Here is a 21,178-nt window from a genome sequence, read left to right on the forward strand (position 1 = left end):
TTCTTCTCTTGGTTGGGACCTGCGGTTCTTGCTTCTCACTTGACTCCAAATTGGAAGGGGTGCCATCTGTGGATCAGGGACCTCCCAGTCCTCAATAGGAGGCTCCGAAAGTCCCAAGGTAGCACAAAAAACAGGTAAATCCGCGTGAGCACGCATTGGTACAGCTTTCCCATTTTTGTTAGCAATAAGTGCAAACGGATAGCCCCAGCGATATGGAATTTTCTTCTGCCTCATGGACTGTAATAAGGGCTGGAGATGGCGCCTTTTTTGCAGGGTGAGCCACGATAAATCCTGATATAGTTGCACTTGCACCCCTTGAAAATCAATAGCCCTTAGAGCATGGGCTTTAGCCATTATGGCCTCTTTCACCTGGAAGTCCGTGACACGGCAAATAACATCCCGAGGCTGCGCTGACATATTTTTGGGTCGCAATGCCCTGTGAGCGCGGTCCATTTTGATAATGAGTCGCCGGAGCCTCTAAGATGGAGTTAAATAATCCATTCAGGACCTCATGTAGATTTTCCTCTGATTCTGGTTCAGGCAGGCCCCTCACTCTAATATTATGTCTGCGACCCCTGTTATCCAGGTCCTCTAAGTGCCTTGTGTTTTCTCGGACCACTATGGTACATTTCTCTACAGTAGATTGGAGATGAGCAATATATTTGCGCTTAGTGTCGTGCTCAATTTCTAGGGAGTCTACCCTGGCTGTAACTTGTTGAAAGTCCTGACGTAAGGAAGAGATTTCAGCTTTAAATGTGTCCCTAACTTCAACTATTAGGTTTTTAAAGTCCTCTTTAGTAGGGAGGTGCTGCAGCGACTGCCTCAAGGAAGCTGAGGCCTGCGACAATTGCGGGGCGCTATCTTCAAGATCTTCATTTATGTCTGACTGTGAGTCCCAGGCCACATCTTCCCCCATACCTTTCTCCTTGCTGATGTGATCATGGTCTTCTGAGGCTTCTGCCCAATCTCTTCTGCGCTGCGTTGGGGTAGCAGGGGGGTTATTGCGCTTCGGCGCCATTTTGGGCGGCATGCTTGTCAGGAGATTCACCCCTTGCGGCTGTCCCCCTGCGTTTTCTAACTGCCTCTGTCTTCTCGGCTTATAGGCTAAATCCTCCGCTAGTGGAGATAGAGAGGCACTCACTGTTAGAGGGCCGCTACGTGCAGCGCGCTGTGTCAGGAGCGCTTTACTGCCTTCTCCTCCAGCAGTGATTCCCGCCGCAGGTTCGCGCCACAGACCTCCTGAAGCAGACGGAGCGGCAGCGCGGCGATCCAGGAAGACTGTAATGTCCTGAGTCTTCAAAAGGGGTGCCGGGTTTCCTCTCACTCTCTTAGAGGTTAGCGATTTCCCCATGGGACCCGAACACCGTGCTTGTGGAGCTTCTATATGGTGGCTGGGCAGCGGAGCTTCTCACTCACACGTCCATCTTGCCGGACGGTCAAGCCACGCCCCCAGGAACACCTGTTCTATTTCTCATTAATTCAATTATCTAGTCAACCAATCACATGGCAGTTGCTTCAATGCATTTAGGGGTGTGGTCCTGGTCAAGACAATCTCCTGAACTCCAAACTGAATGTCAGAATGGGAAAGAAAGGTGATTTAAGCAATTTTGAGCGTGGCATGGTTGTTGGTGCCAGACGGGCCGGTCTGAGTATTTCACAATCTGCTCAGTTACTGGGATTTTCACGCACAACCATTTCTAGGGTTTACAAAGAATGGTGTGAAAAGGGAAAAACATCCAGTATGCGGCAGTCCTGTGGGCGAAAATGCCTTGTGGATGCTAGAGGTCAGAGGAGAATGGGCTGACTGATTCAAGCTGATAGAAGAGCAACGTTGACTGAAATAACCACTCGTTACAACCAAGGTATGCAGCAAAGCATTTGTGAAGCCACAACACGCACAACCTTGAGGCGGATAGGCTACAACCGGGTACCACTCATCTCCGCTACAAATAGGAAAAAGAGGCTACAATTTGCACGAGCTCACCAAAATTGGACTGTTGAAGACTGGAAAAATGCTGCCTGGTCTGATGAGTCTCGATTTCTGTTGAGACATTCAAATGGTAGAGTCCAAATTTGGCGTAAACAGAATGAGAACATGTATCCATCATGCCTTGTTACCACTGTGCAGGCTGGTGGTCGTGGTGTAATGGTGTGGTGGATGTTTTCTGGGCACACTTTAGGCCCCTTAGTGCCATCTGGGCATCATTTAAATGCCACGGGCTACCTGAGCATTGTTTCTGACCATGTCCATCCCTTCATGACACCATGTACCCATCCTCTGATGGCTACTTCCAGCAGGATAATGCACCGTCACAAAGCTCGAATCATTTCAAATTGGTTTCTTGAACATGACAATGAGTTCACTGTACTAAAATGGCCCCCACAGTCACCAGATCTCAACCCAATAGAGCATCTTTGGGATGTGGTGGAACGGGAGCTTCGTGCCCTGGATGTGCATCCCTCAAATCTCCATCAACTGCAAGATGCTATCCTATCAATATGGGCCAACATTTCTAAAGAATGCTATCAGCACCTTGTTGAATCAATGCCACGTAGAATTAAGGCAGTTCTGAAGGCAAAAGGGGGTCCAACACCGTATTTGTATGGTGTTCCTAATAATTCTTTAGGTGAGTGTAGATACATAAGGTCAGGTATACACATAGCGAGGGATAAAATACCTGATATAAAAACCTGATATACAATACATGGCACGAAACATGATGGGAAATAAACATAATTGGTAAACAATCAAGTGAAAAATTGAAAAAGGAAAAAATGAAAAATAGAATGAAAAATAGATTAAAAAAGAATCTAAAAAAATTATAAAGAATAATAAATAAAAATGTATCAAAAAGAAAAAGAAAAAATATTTATAATAAATATATATATAAAAGAAAAAAAAAGATAAATAAAAAATATATTAAAAGATGATATAATCAATAGATTATAATAAATAAATAGATGGATCAGTGGCAATATAACCGTAAGTGAACAACATTAGCAATGACGTGAATCACTCAATAATTAATAATGAATAATTAACCGCCTCCGGACCGCCTAACGCAGGATCGCGTTCCGGAGGCGGCAGCTCTGCGCACAGTCACGCATATATGCGTCATCTCGCGAGACGCGAGATTTCGCTCAAAGCCGGCCCGCGCATGCGCATCGCGGGCCGGCAAAAGTTAGAGGGGGGTCGCGTCATCAGCTTTGCTGATGATGTGTTAAATGGCTTCTCTGCTCCTCTGTTGGTCCTTTTCGTCGGTTGGTTCCAGCAGAGGAGCAGACATCACTGTGAGTAGCACCAAAAACTTCACTTAGCCCCAGATCACCCCCCATCACCCCAATTAACCCCTTGATCACCCCTTGATTGCCCCTGTCAATCACCTAGTGAAAGGAAAAAAGTGATAAGTGTAAACTGTCACTTTTCTTTTTCACTGGTATTGACTGATAGGTTTTAGGATAGTTTAGGTCCCTTGGTCAGGTAGTTTAGCGTCAGTTAGCGCCCAGCCCACCGCACCGCAGTCACTGATTCGCTGATTAGCGTATCGCTAATCAGCATTTGTACTTTTGTGAAATTCTTTTTATTAAAATTTTTATAAACAAACAAATAGAACAGAAATTGCTTTCTAAGTCGCGTGGAAGATATGAAGAAATAAACATAAAATTTTTCACAATGTCAAAAGAGAAACATATTATAAGCGATTTGTATAACAGCTTGTATTGTGAAGAAACGATTGTAACCAAGAAGTATTTATTATCAGTAAACATTCTTCCTATAAAAATAGTATATAACCTAAGGATATGAAAACAGAAAAACAAACAAATAACATAACTAACACATCAAAACTATGCAGGAATATCTCTCAAGTTTGAGAGGGATAATAATTACTGTTTAACCATCTGTCCCACCTATAATGAAATGTGGGAGTTTTGTCCTGTATCCTTGCAATTGTCTGTTCAAATGAACAGGTGGTATTTACAGCTTGCCATACTTCTTTTATATGTGGGGTATCTTTTGACTTCCAGTGTCTCGTTATCACTAGTTTCGTAGCCATAGCTACATGAGCCACTATTGACCTGAAGTCGTTCGGAAGATCTTCAAGTCCTAGTAATAACAGAGCCAGTTGTGGTGTTAATGTAAGACGTATGTTCAAGATAGAGTTTAAGACAATTTCCGCCGCTTTCCAAAGTGGCCGTATAGTGGTGCATTCCCAAAGTGTATGTATAAGCGTGCCCTTGGCTCCGCATTGTCTCCAGCATCTATCAGATGTATCAGGAAATATCAAATGTAACTTGCTTGGTGTATGATACCACCTGAGATATGTCTTATATAGCACCTCTTTGTGGTTGGTACTATGGAAAAGTTTGTGTATGTTGGAAAAAGAAGCATGCCAGTCTGACAGCTCTATTTTGATCTGCAGATCCTGCTGCCATTTGTCTAAGTGTTTATTGGTAGATGTATTAAGCGAGTCTGTCAACTGAGTGTAAAATGTGGAAATACCTTTTTTTTTCTTAAACAGCGTCGAAACCCTGATCATATGCGGTAAGGGTATCCTATCTGTTATAGAGCGCTTATTAGCAAAATCTCTGACATTCAAAAATCTATAAAAATCGTCTCTTCCAAGATTAAATCAGGATTTAAGGTGCGAGAATGAAGTGAACATCCCATCAGTATAAAAATCCTGAAGGGAATTGATTCCTAAAGCTTTCCATTCTTGAACCAGGATCATATCTACCTGATCTTGTAGGGATTCTAAATTGCATTCAGAAAGTGGCAGATGTATTTTACCTTTTCTCAATCTAATAAATTCTTTCCATATTTCATCTGAGATTTTAATTACTTTGATAGGAGGTGGAGAGGGTGGAAAGCCTAGCATGGGAGCTAGCAGCCTAGTTTTCAACGTGTGGAGACCGCAGATGCTTTTCTCTATTTGAACCCATAATTTCTCTGGATTGTCCGACCACCAGTGGGACAGTTGGTCCAATATAGCTGAAGAATAATAAAATTGTATGTGTGGGACTCCCAAACCGCCCTTTTTCTGGTGTCTAATAATAGTTTTAAATGCCACTCTAGGTTTTTTATAATTCCAGATAAACAACCTAAGCTTGGCGTTCAATGATGTGAAAAATGATTGAGGTATTTCAACTGGCAGTGACCTGAAGAGGTACAATAGCCTCGGCAGAAGCAGCATCTTATATGCCGCTATCCTGCCTAGCCAGGAGATAGTGTTCTTTGAATATTCAGCCATGTCTTTATTCATTTCTGAGGCCAACCTAGGATAATTATTTTCAAATAATTTTGATGAGGGATGTGACACCCGTATGCCCAAGTAAGTTATTTCCGACTGTTGCCAATCAAGTCTATATTTTTGTTTAAGATCTTCTAAAAGAGTTGTGGTGATGCTGAGTGATAAAGCTTGAGACTTATCCTGATTTATTTTATAGTAAGATATCTTTCCAAATAGCTGGGAAGTATCAAAGAAAGCCTTCAATGAGGTTTGAGGGTTGGTTAATGACAATATGATGTCGTCAGCGAATAGAGCTAGTTTATACTCTTGATTACCTAATTTAATACCTTGTATGTCTGGGTGTCGTCTAATTGCCATAGCCAATGGTTCTATCGAGAGTATGAACAGTAAGGGGGAGAAAGGGCAACCTTGCCTAGTGCCATTCGTAATATTGAATGACTCTGATAAGGAGCTGTTCACGTATACATTGGCAGAGGGATTGCTGTAAAGTGCTCCGATGCCAGAATATATAGGCCCGATTATCCCAAATTCCTCCAACACCTTGAAAGCGTAAGACCAATTAATGCGGTCAAACGCTTTCTCGGCGTCTATTGTTAAAAAAATGGACGGTACTTTAAGTTTCTCACAATATTGAAGTAGGGATATGATACGTCTAGTATTGTCAGGCCCTTGCCTATTTTTCAAAAAGCCAACTTGATCTTTATGAGTTAGTCCAGGGAGAAGATTTTGAAACCTGTCTGCTATGATTTTAGCATAGATTTTAATATCCACATTTAATAAGGATATTGGCCTATAGTTTTTAACATCTGAAGGGTCTTTACCCGGTTTTGGAATTGTCACAATTGTGGCCCTCAGCATGTCTTTAGGGAAATTACCAGATGAAAATGCCATATTATATATTTTATGTAAATATGGTAGTAGTATATCTATGAATTTTTTATAATATTCGGCTGAAAACCCATCAGGGCCTGGGGACTTCTGGTTGGGGGATGTTTTTACCGCTTTAGAAATCTCAACCAAAGAAATTGGGAGATTCAATTGTTGGAGCTGTTCTGATTTGATTTTTGGCAGATTCAATTTGTTTAGGAAATTTTCAATATCTAATTCATTTACCAATTGTTGTGAGTTAGAAGCTAAATTGTATAAATCTTCATAGTAATGTTTGAAAGCGTTTGCAATATCTCTAGGGGCCATTTTTGTCTGTTTAGTACTTGGGTGTATGATATGACTGATTTTAGTCTTTTGAATCCTTGCTTTCAAACGTCTTGCAAGAAGAGCTCCTGCTTTATTATCATGCGAGTAGAAATTAATTTTAGTCTGTCTGAGAGACTTCTCATACTTGAATAATAATAAATTGTAAAGTTTGAACCTTACTTTTTGTAATTCCTCAGTAACACTATAGGACGGGTTTACTTTATTTTTAGTTTCCAGATTTTTAATTAGTTTCAAAGCTTCATTAATTTCTTTTTCTCTGTTTTTTAATATATGAACCAATAGACATGAAAGTGCCTCTGATTTTAGCTTTATGCGCAGACCAGATGATGAAAGGGTCTACGTCAGGGGTATCATTAAGATTAAAATATTCCTTCAGGTCAGATTCAATGGAGTTGGTTGATTTTTCGTTATTTAATATAAATGGGTTAACTCTCCATATATAGTCATTAGTTTGCTGTCGATTTGTGGAAATAGTCAGGGTGATAGGAGCATGGTCAGACCAAACAATATTACCAATTTCAGATTTGGATACTAAATCTATAAGAGGTTTTTCAATTAGAAAATAATCAATCCTAGAATATGAATTACATTTGTTTGAGAAATGAGTATAGTCTTTTTCTGACGCGTGTTGTAATCTCCAGATATCAAAGAGATCGTTGTGTTCTATCAGTTTTTGAAATGCTGAATCTCTGTATCTACTGCCATGAGTGGAGTCTGACACAGAGTTGAGGACTGCATTAAAATCCCCTCCTATTATTAAGGAACCTTTTTTCACAGAGTTTATTTTTTTCAGCAATTTCTTTAAGAATTTAGTTTGTCCCAGGTTGGGGGCATACACATTAACTAGGGTGTAGAGTCTATTATCAATTTGGACTATCAATATAATGAATCTCCCTGCTGGGTCTAAATACTGCTCTTGAACATCAACCGAAATGGTATCTTTAAACGCTATTAGAACTCCCCTTTTTTTCTTTTTATAGGTGGTGTAGATTATTTTTGGAAACTTTTTATGTCGTAATTGTGGAGTGCTATTTTCAGCGATATGAGTCTCTTGGGCATACAGTATGTCACATTTCCTATTTAGTGCCTCATTCCATAACTGGTGTCGCTTAAAAGGGGAATTTAAACCCCTCACGTTAATCGAGGTTAAGGTGATAGCCATAGTTGTAAATTAGACATTGCTGAGTACCTCAATACCTCCAGGTCACCATACCAGCCGCATACATTTAAGGTTGTATCACATTCTTTGTCTAGGTGCCAAGATCCAGGACAATATAGATGGACAGTAGTATAAAGATAGATGTACATCCCTGCAACAATAACATAACATAAACAAACAATTGTTAAAGCTGAAACGTTAAGAGTAGATGTTGAAACAAATAGCCCTAGAGCAAACAGGGCAGAAAAGGGTAGATGATCCGGTGTCATCTATAAAGGGTTTAGGGCGGGTAAGTCCGGCAGACATGAAGATTTTCTCCTCCACATTAAAATAAGCTCTTTGTAGCTGCCTCAGGCGTCGCCCCATTTGTCTATGATGATTGTAGCAGTCTCAGGCGTCGTCTCTTTGTTTAGGATGACTCACTGTTCTATTGTGGAGATGTGCTTTGTAAGATAGCTGGCTCTCCTGTGGCCTTCTGAGGGCTTTGTCTTGGGAGAGTGGGGGTTGTTCCAACTTTAAATTCCAATCTCTAAGGGTGGATAGTGCGGTTTCAGGCGATTTAAGTATGTGCAATACGCCATCTTTTAAAACTAAAACCTTAACAGGAAAACCCCATCTGTAGCCGATTCCGTTGGCAGCTAAGGTTTTAGTAACCACTGTAAATTCTTTTCTAGCCTTGATGGTGGCCGCAGAGAGATCAGTAAATAGCTTCAAACCAGCATATTGATCAGGAAGAATAGGGTTCTTCCTCATTTCCCTTAACATCAATTCTTTCACATGGAAAAAAGTAAATCGTGCCAAAACATCACGGGGAACATCCTTATGCAAAAACGCAGGTTTGGGCAGCCTGTGTGCCCTATCAATGCTGAGTTCATAGTCCTTAGCATGGGGAATCAACACTTTGATGAGATCAGAAATATAAGGGACCAGTTCACTGTTGGGAACAGACTCGGGGACCCCTCTGAATTTTATATTATTTCGTCTACTACGATCCTCCAAATCAATAATTTTGGCTTGCAGCGATTCCACTGTGTCTTCTATAATATTGTGGCGGTCAATCACTTCGTTCTGTGATTCTGCAAATTCTCCCATTTTATTTTCTATATGTGACACTCTGTCACCAAGATCCTCTATGGCTTGTTGAAATGGTAAGATGCTTTAAAGTCGTTATTAATAGAGCTCCTCAATGCTAGGAGCATATCTTTTATAAGGGACGCAGACAGGTCTTGATCTGCGGCTGGGAAATCAGTGAAGGTATCGGGCACAGTCTCGGTAGTATGTGCTGTACTCACTGTGTCCTGGCTCCGATCATGCTGCGTCTTCTCCTCCGTTCTTTGAGGGTTCCGTGCCGGCGATACGATCCCCTGCTTCTTAGAACTGTAGGCAGCTTCTCTCCGCCCGCGATCGCTGTCTTCCAGGGAGTCAGATAGCTGGGGATTTGTGCTGGCGGCTGGCGCTGCAGCTCCTGCCACGATCCTCTCTCTGCTTTGTTCACGCGGCGCTTTACAGGAGTCCGATCCAGCGCTGGATAAATCCTTTATTAAGTCCGTCGGTGTCCCCTTTTTAAACGGGGTGCAGGGAGGCACATGTGGTATTCTCTTCTTTGTATTGATCGGAGTATTATAAACCGATCGCTTCTGATATGTAGGAGCCCTCCTGTAGTTAGAGCCCGATGAGGCATCAGAGACAGTCCCTGCATCGTCCCGGTCCTCTTGTTCATGGCTGGAAAACGATCTATTTCTCCGAATTGATCGGTTAGAGTTCTTGGGTCCTCTGATCCTTGATTGTCTGGACCTCTTAGTAGAATAAAAGTGGTCCATTTTGAGGCAGAAGTCGATAATTTGCCGCTTTTAGAGCTATTATGTGGAGGAGCTCTCACCTCATGTGGCCATTCAGTTCAGCAGCCAAGCCACGCCCCTCCAGCATTTGTACTTTTATAGTATCTGTAAGTGATCAAAACTGATCACAGTCAGATCTATAATTGTATTAGTGTCACCTTAGCTCGCCCTCCACCCAAAACGCAGTGTTTGCCCGATCAGGCCTGATCGGTCGCCCACACGTGCGTTCACCCACGCCCGCCCCGCCGCAGTGACAAAAAAAATATATTTTTTTGATCACTGCACAATCACTTTCCAAAATCAGTTTTGATATTTTTTATCAATCGCAGCGGCCTCCGGTACTTCGCTAGCCTCCCCTTTGTAAGACAGGCTTGCTTTTTTTCTTGGGTAGTCTCAGGGAATACCCCTAAATTTAGTAGTCCAAATGTCAAACAGGGGGTTTTCTTCTGAAGAGGCCTACAGGATTCTGACCCAGTCGGATGAGGAATGGGAACCCTCATCTGACGAATCTAGCGGGTCAGAATATGAACCTGTAGAAAGCAGTGGCAGTCTGACCCAATGTTCGGACGAGGAGGTTGAGGTCCCTGATAGCACCAGGCGTACCCGGCCCCATGTCGCTAGACCACAGGTTGCGCAGGATCCGCTTCAAGAGCGGCAGAGTGGGGCTGGCGCTGTCTGATCACGTGGTGAGGCATACACCAGCAGCGCAGCCCTCCCTGGACCTAGTACCAGCACTGCCGTACAACATGGTGAAGTGGCGAGCACCAGAAGGGCAGTTGAAGCTGGTACGGTGGCACGTGCAATAGTTACCCCGTCGCAGCCACCGCACAGACAGGCCCGTAGATTCCCTAGAGTCCCTGAGGTGCTGGCAAATCCTGATTGGCAGTCCCCAACTTCAGCCGCACCATTAGTTCCCCCTTTCACCGCCCAGTCTGGAGTTCGGGTTGAGACAGCTCAGATCGGTTCGGCCCTGGGATTTTTTGAGCTGTTCTTGACTGCGGAGCTCTTGGACTTAGTCGTGGCAGAAACAAATCGGTATGCCACTCAATTTATATCCGCCAACCCGGGAAGCTTTTATGCCCAGCCTTTCCGGTGGAAACCAGTCTAAGTTTCCGAATTAAAAATTTTTCTGGGCCTTCTCCTCAACATGGGTCTAACCAAAAAGCATGAATAGCGGTCATATTGGTCCACGAACCCGATTCATCACATGCCCATGTTCTCTGCTGCTATGTCCAGGGCACGATTTGAGGCCATCCTGCGTTTCCTGCACTTTAGCGACAACACCACCTCCCGTCCCAGAGGCCACCCAGCTTTTGACCGGCTCCACAAAATTCGGCCCCTCATAGACCACTTCAACCAGAAATTTGCAGATTTGTATACCCCTGAGCAAAACATCTGCGTAGACGAGTCCCTAATACATTTTACCGGGCGCCTTGGCTTCAAACAATACATCCCAAGCAAGCGTGCCCGGTATGGGGTCAAATTGTATAAGCTCTGTGAAAGGGCCACAGGCTATACCCACAAATTTCGGATCTATGAGGGAAAAGATCAGACCCTGGAGCCGGTCGGTTGCCCTGACTATCTGGGGAGCAGTGGGAAGACAGTCTGGGACTTGGTGTCACCCTTATTTGGCAAGGGGTACCATCTTTATGTGGACAATTTCTACACAAGTGTGCCCCTCTTCAGGCATTTGTTCCTAGAACAGATTGGCTGCTGTGGCACCGCGCAAACTAGTCGCGTGGGCTTCCCCCCAACGGCTCGTTACCACCCGTCTTGCAAGGGGGAAGAGGGCTGCCTTGTGTAACTAAGAACTGCTCGCGGTGAAATGGAGAGACAAGCGTGACATTTACATGCTCTCCTCCATTCACGCAGACACGACAATACAAATTGAGCGAGAAACCCATGTCATTGAAAAGCCCCTCTGTGTCCACGACTATAATTTGCTCATGGGAGGGGTGGACTTCAATGACCAGATGTTGTCTCCGTATTTAGTTTCCCGACGCTGGTATAAGAAGATGTCTGTATATTTAATTCAATTTGCTGCATATAATAGTTTTGTTCTCTACAGTAAGGGTGGGAGAACACGATCCTTCCTCAAATTTCAGGAAGAGATCATCGAGAACCTCCTGTATCCAGAAGGTTCCGTGGCCCCATCCACCAGTGTAGTTAGCCGTCTACACGAGCGACATTTCCCCAGTGTCGTTGCCGGTACCTCAACCCAACCGTCACCCCGAAAAAGATGTCGTGTCTGTAGCAGGAGTGGAATAAGGCGTGACACCCGCTATTTCTGTCCTGACTGCCCTGACCACCCTGCCCTATGCTTTGGAGAGTGTTTCCGGAAGTACCACACACAGGTACACTTAGCATAGGGATTGCATCTCACAGGACAGGCACATAGGGCTATTAGGGCCCTTTCTCTCACAGCTGCTGCAAACCTCTCCTTTCACCTGGGATAAAGTGCATAATGTACTTCGCCACATCTTTGGGCGATTTGCGCTTTGCACATTGTCCCATGGGGAAGGAGAGGTTTGTCCTATAAAAGGTAAAAAAAAAAAAAACACCAGTAAGCAAAAAAGTAAACTTTCAGTTCAAAAAGTTAAAAAAAAGTTTTATGTTCTGTTCAAAAGTTATTATAAAGTTAATAAAATTTATTGCGTTGCGGCCTGGTTTTTTCTTTAGTTTTTTTTTTTTTAACCTTCCAGGTGGACCAACCGATCGACTAGCTGCAGCACTGATGTGCATTCTGACAGAAGCATTGCGCTGCTGTCAGATTACACACAAGTCGGTGTATGCGGCACTGCAAGACGAGATTTCTCCTCTGCAGTAAAAGATACCTTTGCCGAGGCATATGAGCTGAGGAGGCGGCGGTGTTCATATGCTTTGGCAAACACTTTGTATATATAAAAAAAAAATAAATAAATCCTGGCAATGATTTATTCATCCACATCGATTGATGTGAATGGAGAAATCTGGTTTGCCAGGGCATACGAGCTAAGTGGGTATGGATGTTGGGCGGAGCTCCTATGTCCTGGCAGACGCCTTTCCCCTCCTTTTTTTTTTTGGGCAGAGATTTTTTCCTCCACATTGATCGATGCGACTGAAGAAATCTGTGCCGTTCATTTTTTCTTTCAGCCCAGAGGCTGAACGGAAAAAAAAAAATCTCATTACCCGTATGCTCAATATAAGGAGAATAGCAGAAACTCCTAATGCTGGCCATACATGTAATGATTGCGGAGACCCTCAAATGCCAGGGCAGTACAAACACCCCACAAATGACCCCATTTTGGAAAGAAGACACCCCAAGGTATTCGCTGAGGGGCACATTGAGTCCATGAAAGTTTGAAATTTTTGTCTCAAGTTAGCGGAAAGTGAGACTTTGTGAGAAAAAAACCCCATTTTGGAAAGAAGACACCCCAAGGTATTCCGTGAGGGGCATGGCGAGTTCCTAGAATTTTTTATTTTTTGTCACAAGTTAGCGGAAAATGATGATTTTTTTTTTCTTACAAAGTCTCATATTCCACTAACTTGTGACAAAAAATAAAAACTTCCATGAACTCACTATGCCCATCACGAAATACCTTGGGGTGTTTTCTTTCCAAAATGGGGTCACTTGTGGGGTAGTTATACTGCCCTGGCATTCTAGGGGCCCTAATGTGTGGTAAGTAGTTTGAAATCAAAATCTGTAAAAAATGGCCGGTGAAATCCTAAAGGTGCTCTTTGGAATGTGGGCCCTTTTGCCCACCTAAGCTGCAAAAAAGTGTCACACATGTGGTATTGCCGTACTCAGGAGAAGTTGGGCAATGTGTTTTGGGGTGTCATTTTACATATACCCATGCTGGGTGAGAAATATCTTGGCAAAAGACAACTTTTCCCATTTTTTTTTTATACAAAGTTGGCATTTGACCAAGATATTTCTCTCACCCATTATGGGTATATGTAAAATGACACCCCAAAACACATTGCCCAACTTCTCCTGAGTACGGCAATACCACATGTGTGACACTTTTTTGCAGCCTAGGTGGGAAAAGGGGCCCACATTCCAAAGAGCACCTTTCGGATTTCACCGGCCATTTTTTACAGATTTTGATTTCAAACTACTTCGCACGCATTTGGGCCCCTAAAATGCCAAGGCAGTATAACTACCCCACAAGTGACCCCATTTTGAAAAGAAGACACCCCAAGGTATTTCGTGATGGGCATAGTGAGTAAATGGAAGTTTTTATTTTTTGTCACAAGTTAGTGGAATATGAGACTTTGTAAGAAAAAAAAAAAAAAACATTTTCCGCTAACTTGTGACAAAAAATAAAAAGTTCTATGAACTCACTATGCCCATCAGCGAATACCTTAGGGTGTCTACTTTCCGAAATGGGGTCATTTGTGGGGTGTTTGTACTGTCTGGCCATTGTAGAACCTCAGGAAACATGACAGGTGCTCAGAAAGTCAGAGCTGCTTCAAAAAGCGGAAATTCACATTTTTGTACCATAGTTTGTAAACGCTATAACTTTTACCCAAACCATTTTTTTTTTTACCCAAACATTATTTTTTTTTATCAAAGACATGTAGAACAATAAATTTATAGAAAAATTTATATATGGATGTCGTTTTTTTTTTGTTGCAAAATTATACAACTGAAAGTGAAAAATGTCATTTTTTTTGCAAAAAAATCGTTAAATTTCGATTAATAACAAAAAAAGTAAAAATGTTAGCAGCAATGAAATACCACCAAATGAAAACTCTATTAGTGAGAAGAAAAGCAGGTAAAATTCATTTGGGTGGTAAGTTGCATGACCGAGTAATAAACGGTGAAAGTAGTGTAGTGCAGAAGTGTAAAAAGTGGCCTGGTCATTAAGGGTGTTTAAGCTATGGGGGCTGAGGTGGTTAATCATCAATTATCAATTAAACATCAATTGATCATCAATCAGTTAAATACATCAGAAACCTGATGGGAAAGCATGATTGTAAAGAATAAAGATGAAATTGGAATAAAAGAATATAAATATATTTATACTAGATAGATTATAATACAGATAAATACGTATGCATATAAATGATACTAGCAATGAATTTAATTACTTCCTAGGTCAATTGAATGAGTTAATCAGACAGATTCCTCAGTTTCGTACATCAAAATGTAGAGTATTCGGTATTAGAATAATTAGATATACATCTGATTATATGGAATATACCGTATTTTTCGCCCCATAAGACACACTTTTTCTTCCCCCAAAATGGGGGAGAAATGCCCCTGCGTCTTATGGGGCGAATGCTTGCCGTTTTACATCGCAAGCTGCGATGTAGGAGCGAGCGGGGACTCTGGGAGGGACTGGGAGGAGGATCTGGGGGCTGGCAATAGCGGCGGGGCGGTGCAGTCAGTGTAGTATAGCCCCGCCCCGCCGCTCCGGTATACTAATATAAGATGTCATATTAATTTATTGGTTATTAAACTTGCCCCCTCAGTCATATTACTACCTTACATCCTAATCGCATCTGTAGAATTCAGGCAGCCCAAGCCGGGCGGGCGGCAGCTTCTTGTCATGTGCCTGAATGAAGCAGGCGGCGCAGCGAAGTGACGTCATTGAGAGACGCGCCGGCCGCCCGGCTTGGGCTGCCTGAATTCTACAGAAGCGATTAGGATGTAAGGTAGTAATATGACTGAGGGGGCATGTTTAATAACCAATAAATGAATATAACATCTTATATTTGTATACTGGCGGCAGCGGGGGGAGGCGGGTGCGATCTGTGGATGGCACAGTTATGGGCTGGGGGGATCTGTGGATGTCACTGTTATGGGCTGGGGGGATCTGTGGATGTCACTGTTATGGGCTGGGGGGGGTCTGTGGATGGCACTGTTATGGGCTGGGGGGTCTGTGGATGGCACTGTTATAACAGTGCCACCCACAGATCCCCCCAGCCCATAACAGTGCCATCCGCAGATCCCCTCCTGTAACAGTGCCAGCCACAGACCCCCCCCCCCTGTAACAGTGCCAGCCACAGATCCCCCTGTAACAGTGTCCGTCATCCACAGATCCCCCCCATAACAGTGTCCGTCATCCACAGATCCCCCCATAACAGTGTCCGTCATCCACAGATCCCCCCCATAACAGTGTCCGTCATCCACAGATCCCCCCATAACAGTGTCAGTCATCCACAGATTCCCCCCATAACAGTGTCCGTCATCCACAGATCCCCCCCATAACAGTGTCCGTCATCCACAGATCCCCCCCATAACAGTGTCCGTCATCCACAGATCCCCCCCATAACAGTGTCTGTCATCCACAGATCCCCCCATAACAGTGTCCGTCATCCACAGATCCCCCCCATAACAGTGTCCGTCATCCACAGATCCCCCCATAACAGTGTCAGTCATCCACAGATCCCCAGTAATAGTGCCATCCACAGACCACCATTAGTTCCAAACCCACCAAACACACAGCACAACTTTTGGTTAAAAATATTTTTTTTCTTATTTTCCTTCCCAAAAACCTAGGTGCGTCTTATGGGCCGGTGCGTCTTATAGGGCGAAAAATACGGTATATGGAATAATTGTGGAATAATTAGATATACGTCTAACTGTATCAGTGTTTTGGCAAAAAACATATTTCACACTCCATATTCTAGATCTAGAGTATAAAAAAAATATATATATATATATATATATATATATATATATATATATATATATATATATATATATACATACTGTTGAGGGGAGGAGAGAAGCTAATTATGGTGAATGTCTTAGATAAAAGAATGTAAGTTAAAATGGTCGTGGGCCAAGGGGGTTCAATCTCGTGTCCCATAAAGGGACGGTAATTCTATTTATAGAATTGCTGTTGGTCAAACTAGGGATGGAATACTGCCTGGTTTGTTATCCGTGTGTTATAGAGGAATATTAAAACTAGGGTGTGAGGTGTATAGGTTAGTAATTGACATATTCCAGGGATTCATTGAGTTCGAACGGGGTTAGGGTGTTCAATTTGTAGATCCAGAACATTTCCTTGCGGCACAATGTCTGGTATGAGTAGGGGATCCATTCCAAAGGGATGACACGAAGCAAGGAGGGGTCACCGTCATGACAATTGGAAAAGTGACCGGATACGCTATGAGTGACTTCTACGGGAGATGTTAGATCGGTGGTCATTCATACGTTCTCGTAGTGATTGAGTAGTACGACCTATGTAGTAAATGTTACAGGAACAGTAGAGAAGGTAGATGACAAATGTTGTGCCACAGTTCATTTCATGTCGCAAGGAGATGGTTTAGTCGAGGTTAGTGAGGGAAACTTCCCTGACGTCATTTGTGCGATCATGGCACAGCATTTGCAACGTGTCCTTCCACATTTAAATGCCGCTCTTGTAGAATGGTCAGTACGACTGGGGGTCTTTACAAATAAGTCCCCCCCTTTGGTTGTCTTAGTTTTGGGACAGGACGGAGCTAAAATTTGTTTTAGTGTCTTAGCTCTCCGGAATGTGAGAATCGGTTTCTGGGGGATGGTGCGGCCAATGATTAGGTCCTTGAATAATATTGGCCAATGTTTTATGAGTATTTTTCTAATGGCGGTATGCTGGGTGTTGTAGCGGGTAATAAGATTGAGTGGGAATTGTTTAGTACTGTTACTTGGATCAGAGTTTTTTTTATTTTTTGGTGGGGTTTAATCCCCCATAGTTGATGTCCCGTTCTGTTGTTAGAATTCTTTTTTTGGAGTCTGTGACTAGTTTTTCTGGGTAGCCTTTTTCATAAAATCTCTTCCCTAAGAACTCTAGTTGTTGGTTTAATGTTTCCTTGTCTGAGTAGTTTCTTTGTAGTCTGCGCATTTGACTGTAGGGGATGTTATTCTTCCAGCGAGAGTGGTGACAGCTCTTATAGTCCAAGTAACGATTTGTATCTACTTGCTTAAAGTGTGTTTTAGTCTAGATACGATTGTTTACTATGTTTAGATGGAGATCTATTGAGAGTATCATCTTTTAATATATTTTTTGTTTATCATATATATATTTTTTCATATATACACTCACCTAAAGAATTATTAGGAACACCATTCTAATACGGTGTTGGACCCCCTTTTGCCTTCAGAACTGCCTTAATTCTACGTGGCATTGATTCAACAAGGTGCTGATAGCATTCTTTAGAAATGTTGGCCCATATTGATAGGATAGCATCTTGCAATTGATGGAGATTTGAGGGATGCACATCCAGGGTACGAAGCTCCCGTTCCACCACATCCCAAAGATGCTCTATTGGGTTGAGATCTGGTGACTGTGGGGGCCATTTTAGTACAGTGAACTCATTGTCATGTTCAAGAAACCAATTTGAAATGATTCGAGCTTTGTGACATGGTGCATTATCCTGCTGGAAGTAGCCATCAGAGGATGGATACATGTTCTCATTCTGTTTACGCCAAATTCGGAAATCTACCATTTGAATGTCTCAACAGAAATCGAGACTCATCAGACCAGGCAACATTTTTCCAGTCTTCAACAGTCCAATTTTGGTGAGCTCGTGCAAATTGTAGCCTCTTTTTCCTATTTGTAGTGGAGATGAATGGTACCCGGTGGGGTCTTCTGCTGTTGTAGCCCATCCGCCTCAAGGTTGTGCGTGTTGTGGCTTCACAAATGCTTTGCTGCATACCTCAGTTGTAACGAGTGGTTATTTCAGTCAACGTTGCTCTTCTATCAGCTTGAATCAGTCGGCCCATTCTCCTCTGACCTCTAGCATCCACAAGGTATTTTCGCCCACAGGACTGCCGCATACTGGATGTTTTTCCCTTTTCACACCATTCTTTGTAAATCCTAGAAATGGTTGTGTGTGAAAATCCCAGTAACTGAGCAGATTGTGAAATACTCAGACCGGCCCGTCTGGCACCAACAACCATGCCACGCTCAAAATTGCTTAAATCACCTTTCTTTCCCATTCTGACATTCAGTTTGGCGTTCAGGAGATTGTCTTGACCAGGACCACCCCCCTAAATGCATTGAAGCAACTGCCATGTGATTGGTTGACGAGATATTTGCATTAATGAGAAATGGAACAGGTGAGAGTGTGTGTATATGTATATGTATATGTGTGTGTATATATATATATATATATATATATATATACACACACACAGATGTATCATAGTTATCGCTCCCTTTTTTCGCAATTCGTTAATACCGAAACGCGATTTTATCTCCGTCAGTGTAGCAATACACAGCAAAGCCACTAGATGGCGGTGTTTAGTTAAAGTATTAAAATTATCGTAGTTATTGGCCAGAGCGGCTTCCCGTTTTACCGGCTCCCGTCATCCCTCACCGCTCTGCCTATCACCCTTAATATTTGTTCTCCCCTGAACTTAGTGTCCCCCCCCCCTGTATGTGAAACACCGAGGTGGCGGAGATTACAGTAACCTGCATGGCATTGACAATATACGGTAATGTACAGTATACTGTCCCCTTCATCACGCACGTGGCCAAAAAGAAGAAATCGGGTGTCGGGGGTGGCGGGGAAGTTCACCAGACAGCTACTTTACTGTACACTGTACCGCATTGCGATTTATAGAACTTGAATTAATCACGATGCGATTTCAACTTTCTCAAATCCGACAGTACATTCTAGCATGGAGCCGTTCCCATAGTGATGGAGCCGTTCCCATAGTGATGGGGACGCTCCATGAGCACAGAAGTCGGCAGAAGCTCTAAGTTGAAATCGCAATGCGATTTTTAGAACTTGAATTAATCGCATTGCGATTTCAACTTTACATACACCCAAAAGGGACACTCCACCCCTCCTCCTCTATATAGAACCTCCTCCCTCACACAGACTTCATACACCGGCTCATCCAGATATTTAGGTCATAGCCAAGCTATAATGTTCCAGTGTCAGCCTACAGAACTGAAAAAGCAGCTTTGGCAGTGACTGGAGCATAATAGCAGATTTACTGATGCTTTTTTTCCCCAGCATAGTGTCAGCCTACAGAGCTGAAAATGGAGATCTGGATGTGACTGCAGTACAAACGCAGGTTTACTGTTTTTTATGGTATTTTTCTTTACCCAAGGTTCCTTCATAGTGCCAGCCTATAAAACTGAAAATGCTGTTTTGGAAGTGACTGGAGTATTAGGGCAGGTTTATAGTTTTTAGACTTTTTTTCTTTACGTAAGTTTCCCTCGTAGTGTCAGCCTATAAAACTGGAAAAGCAGCTTTGGGAGTGACTGGAGCATAACAGCAGATTTACTGATTCTTTTTTTTTCCCAGCATAGTGTCAGCCTACAGAGCTGAAAATGGAGATCTAAATGTGACTGGAGTATAAACGCAGGTTTAATGTTTTCTATGCTATTTTTCTTTACCCAAGGTTCCTTCATAGTGCCAGACTATAGAACTGATAATGAAGTTTTTGGAAAGGAATGGAGTATTAGGGCAAGTTTACAGTTTTTAGGCTTTTTTCTTTACATAAGTTTCCCTCATAGTGTCAGCCTACAGTATATAACTGGAAAAGCAGCTTTGGCAGCGACTGGAGTATAAGAGCAGATTTTCATCCTTTTTAAATGAACTACATTCAGTGTAACTGCACAATGCCAGGCACAATTTTTGATTTTCTTATCTTAAAAATATCCTTTTAATCCAGAAAATGTACAAAGCTTGATTGCATGAATTTAAAGTATATTTCTTATTCTTTGCTGTAAATTGAAGGAGTTCCTGCGTGGGCCAGACGTACACTCATGCACACACATATGTACAGTACACACATACATATATATATATATATATATATATATATATATATATATACACATACATCCATATATACACACACAAAATTAGAATATATATGTTGGAGGGCACTATACTATCTGGTGTTGCAGTATACAGATGCATTTATTAGTAAAAATTTTTTAATTTTTTATTAAAAAATAAATAATAAGGATACGGATAAAAAATGAGCAAAACACGAGTTGAATCTTGTTTTACTTTTTTTTTTTTTTTTTACTTTTGATAATTGTATTTTGTATGTTTTTTTTATTATAAAAAAATAGAACTTTTTTCCCCTATAAACCCTGAAAGAGATAAAGATACTTTTCAGTACACAGTACTCCTGCCATTTCATTCCACATATCCTCTACCATTAGTGTGTATTTGGGGGAAGGGGACAGAAAACAATAGGCTTTTTAATTTGCTCATTAACAAGCCTATTGTTTCTGCTTCCCTTCCTCCACATACGCACTCAAACAGAAATGGCAGGAGTACACCACAGGAACTTCTGCTACTCTCCATAAAGGGATGCAGAAAATGGAGGAGCTACTTTCCCAACTCACGAGTTATAACGCGTGATTTCATTTTTTTTTTGTTATGTTATGGTGTAATTCTTACTGATAACTTTATTGTAAGGCCCCTTTAGTCCAGTGAGGCAAAGCTATGCGTAGGCCTTGAACTACAATGGAAACTTACCATCTGCCTGCTGCTGTTGTCCTGATTTTTGAGAATTCTGTGTAGGCCTTATTCTCCACTATTACCAATAACTGCTGCCATTATCCTGACCACTATGAGTTCTGCATAGGCCTTATACTCCACCGTTAACAAAGACTGCTGCCATTATCCTCACCACTATGAGTTCTGTGTAGGCCTTAGGGCTGTTTCACACGAGCGAGTACATTGCGGGAATCGCGCTCCGTGTGTGAGTGTGATCCTCCGCTCTGGACTTGCAGGAGCGCACGGTATTATCATGATGTATAATGCTATGTGCC

General features: G+C 42.4%; 1 protein-coding gene across 1 annotated transcript in view; it reads left to right on the forward strand.

Annotated features, from left to right (window-relative positions):
- The window catches only part of FBXL18 (F-box and leucine rich repeat protein 18), a 426,048-nt gene that overhangs the window by 86,215 nt on the left and 318,655 nt on the right, over nt 1-21,178 (forward strand). The gene's annotated exons all lie outside the window — the stretch shown is intronic.

This window comes from Bufo bufo, chromosome 7 (genome assembly GCF_905171765.1).
Source record: "Bufo bufo chromosome 7, aBufBuf1.1, whole genome shotgun sequence".
NCBI classification, from domain to species: domain Eukaryota; kingdom Metazoa; phylum Chordata; class Amphibia; order Anura; family Bufonidae; genus Bufo; species Bufo bufo.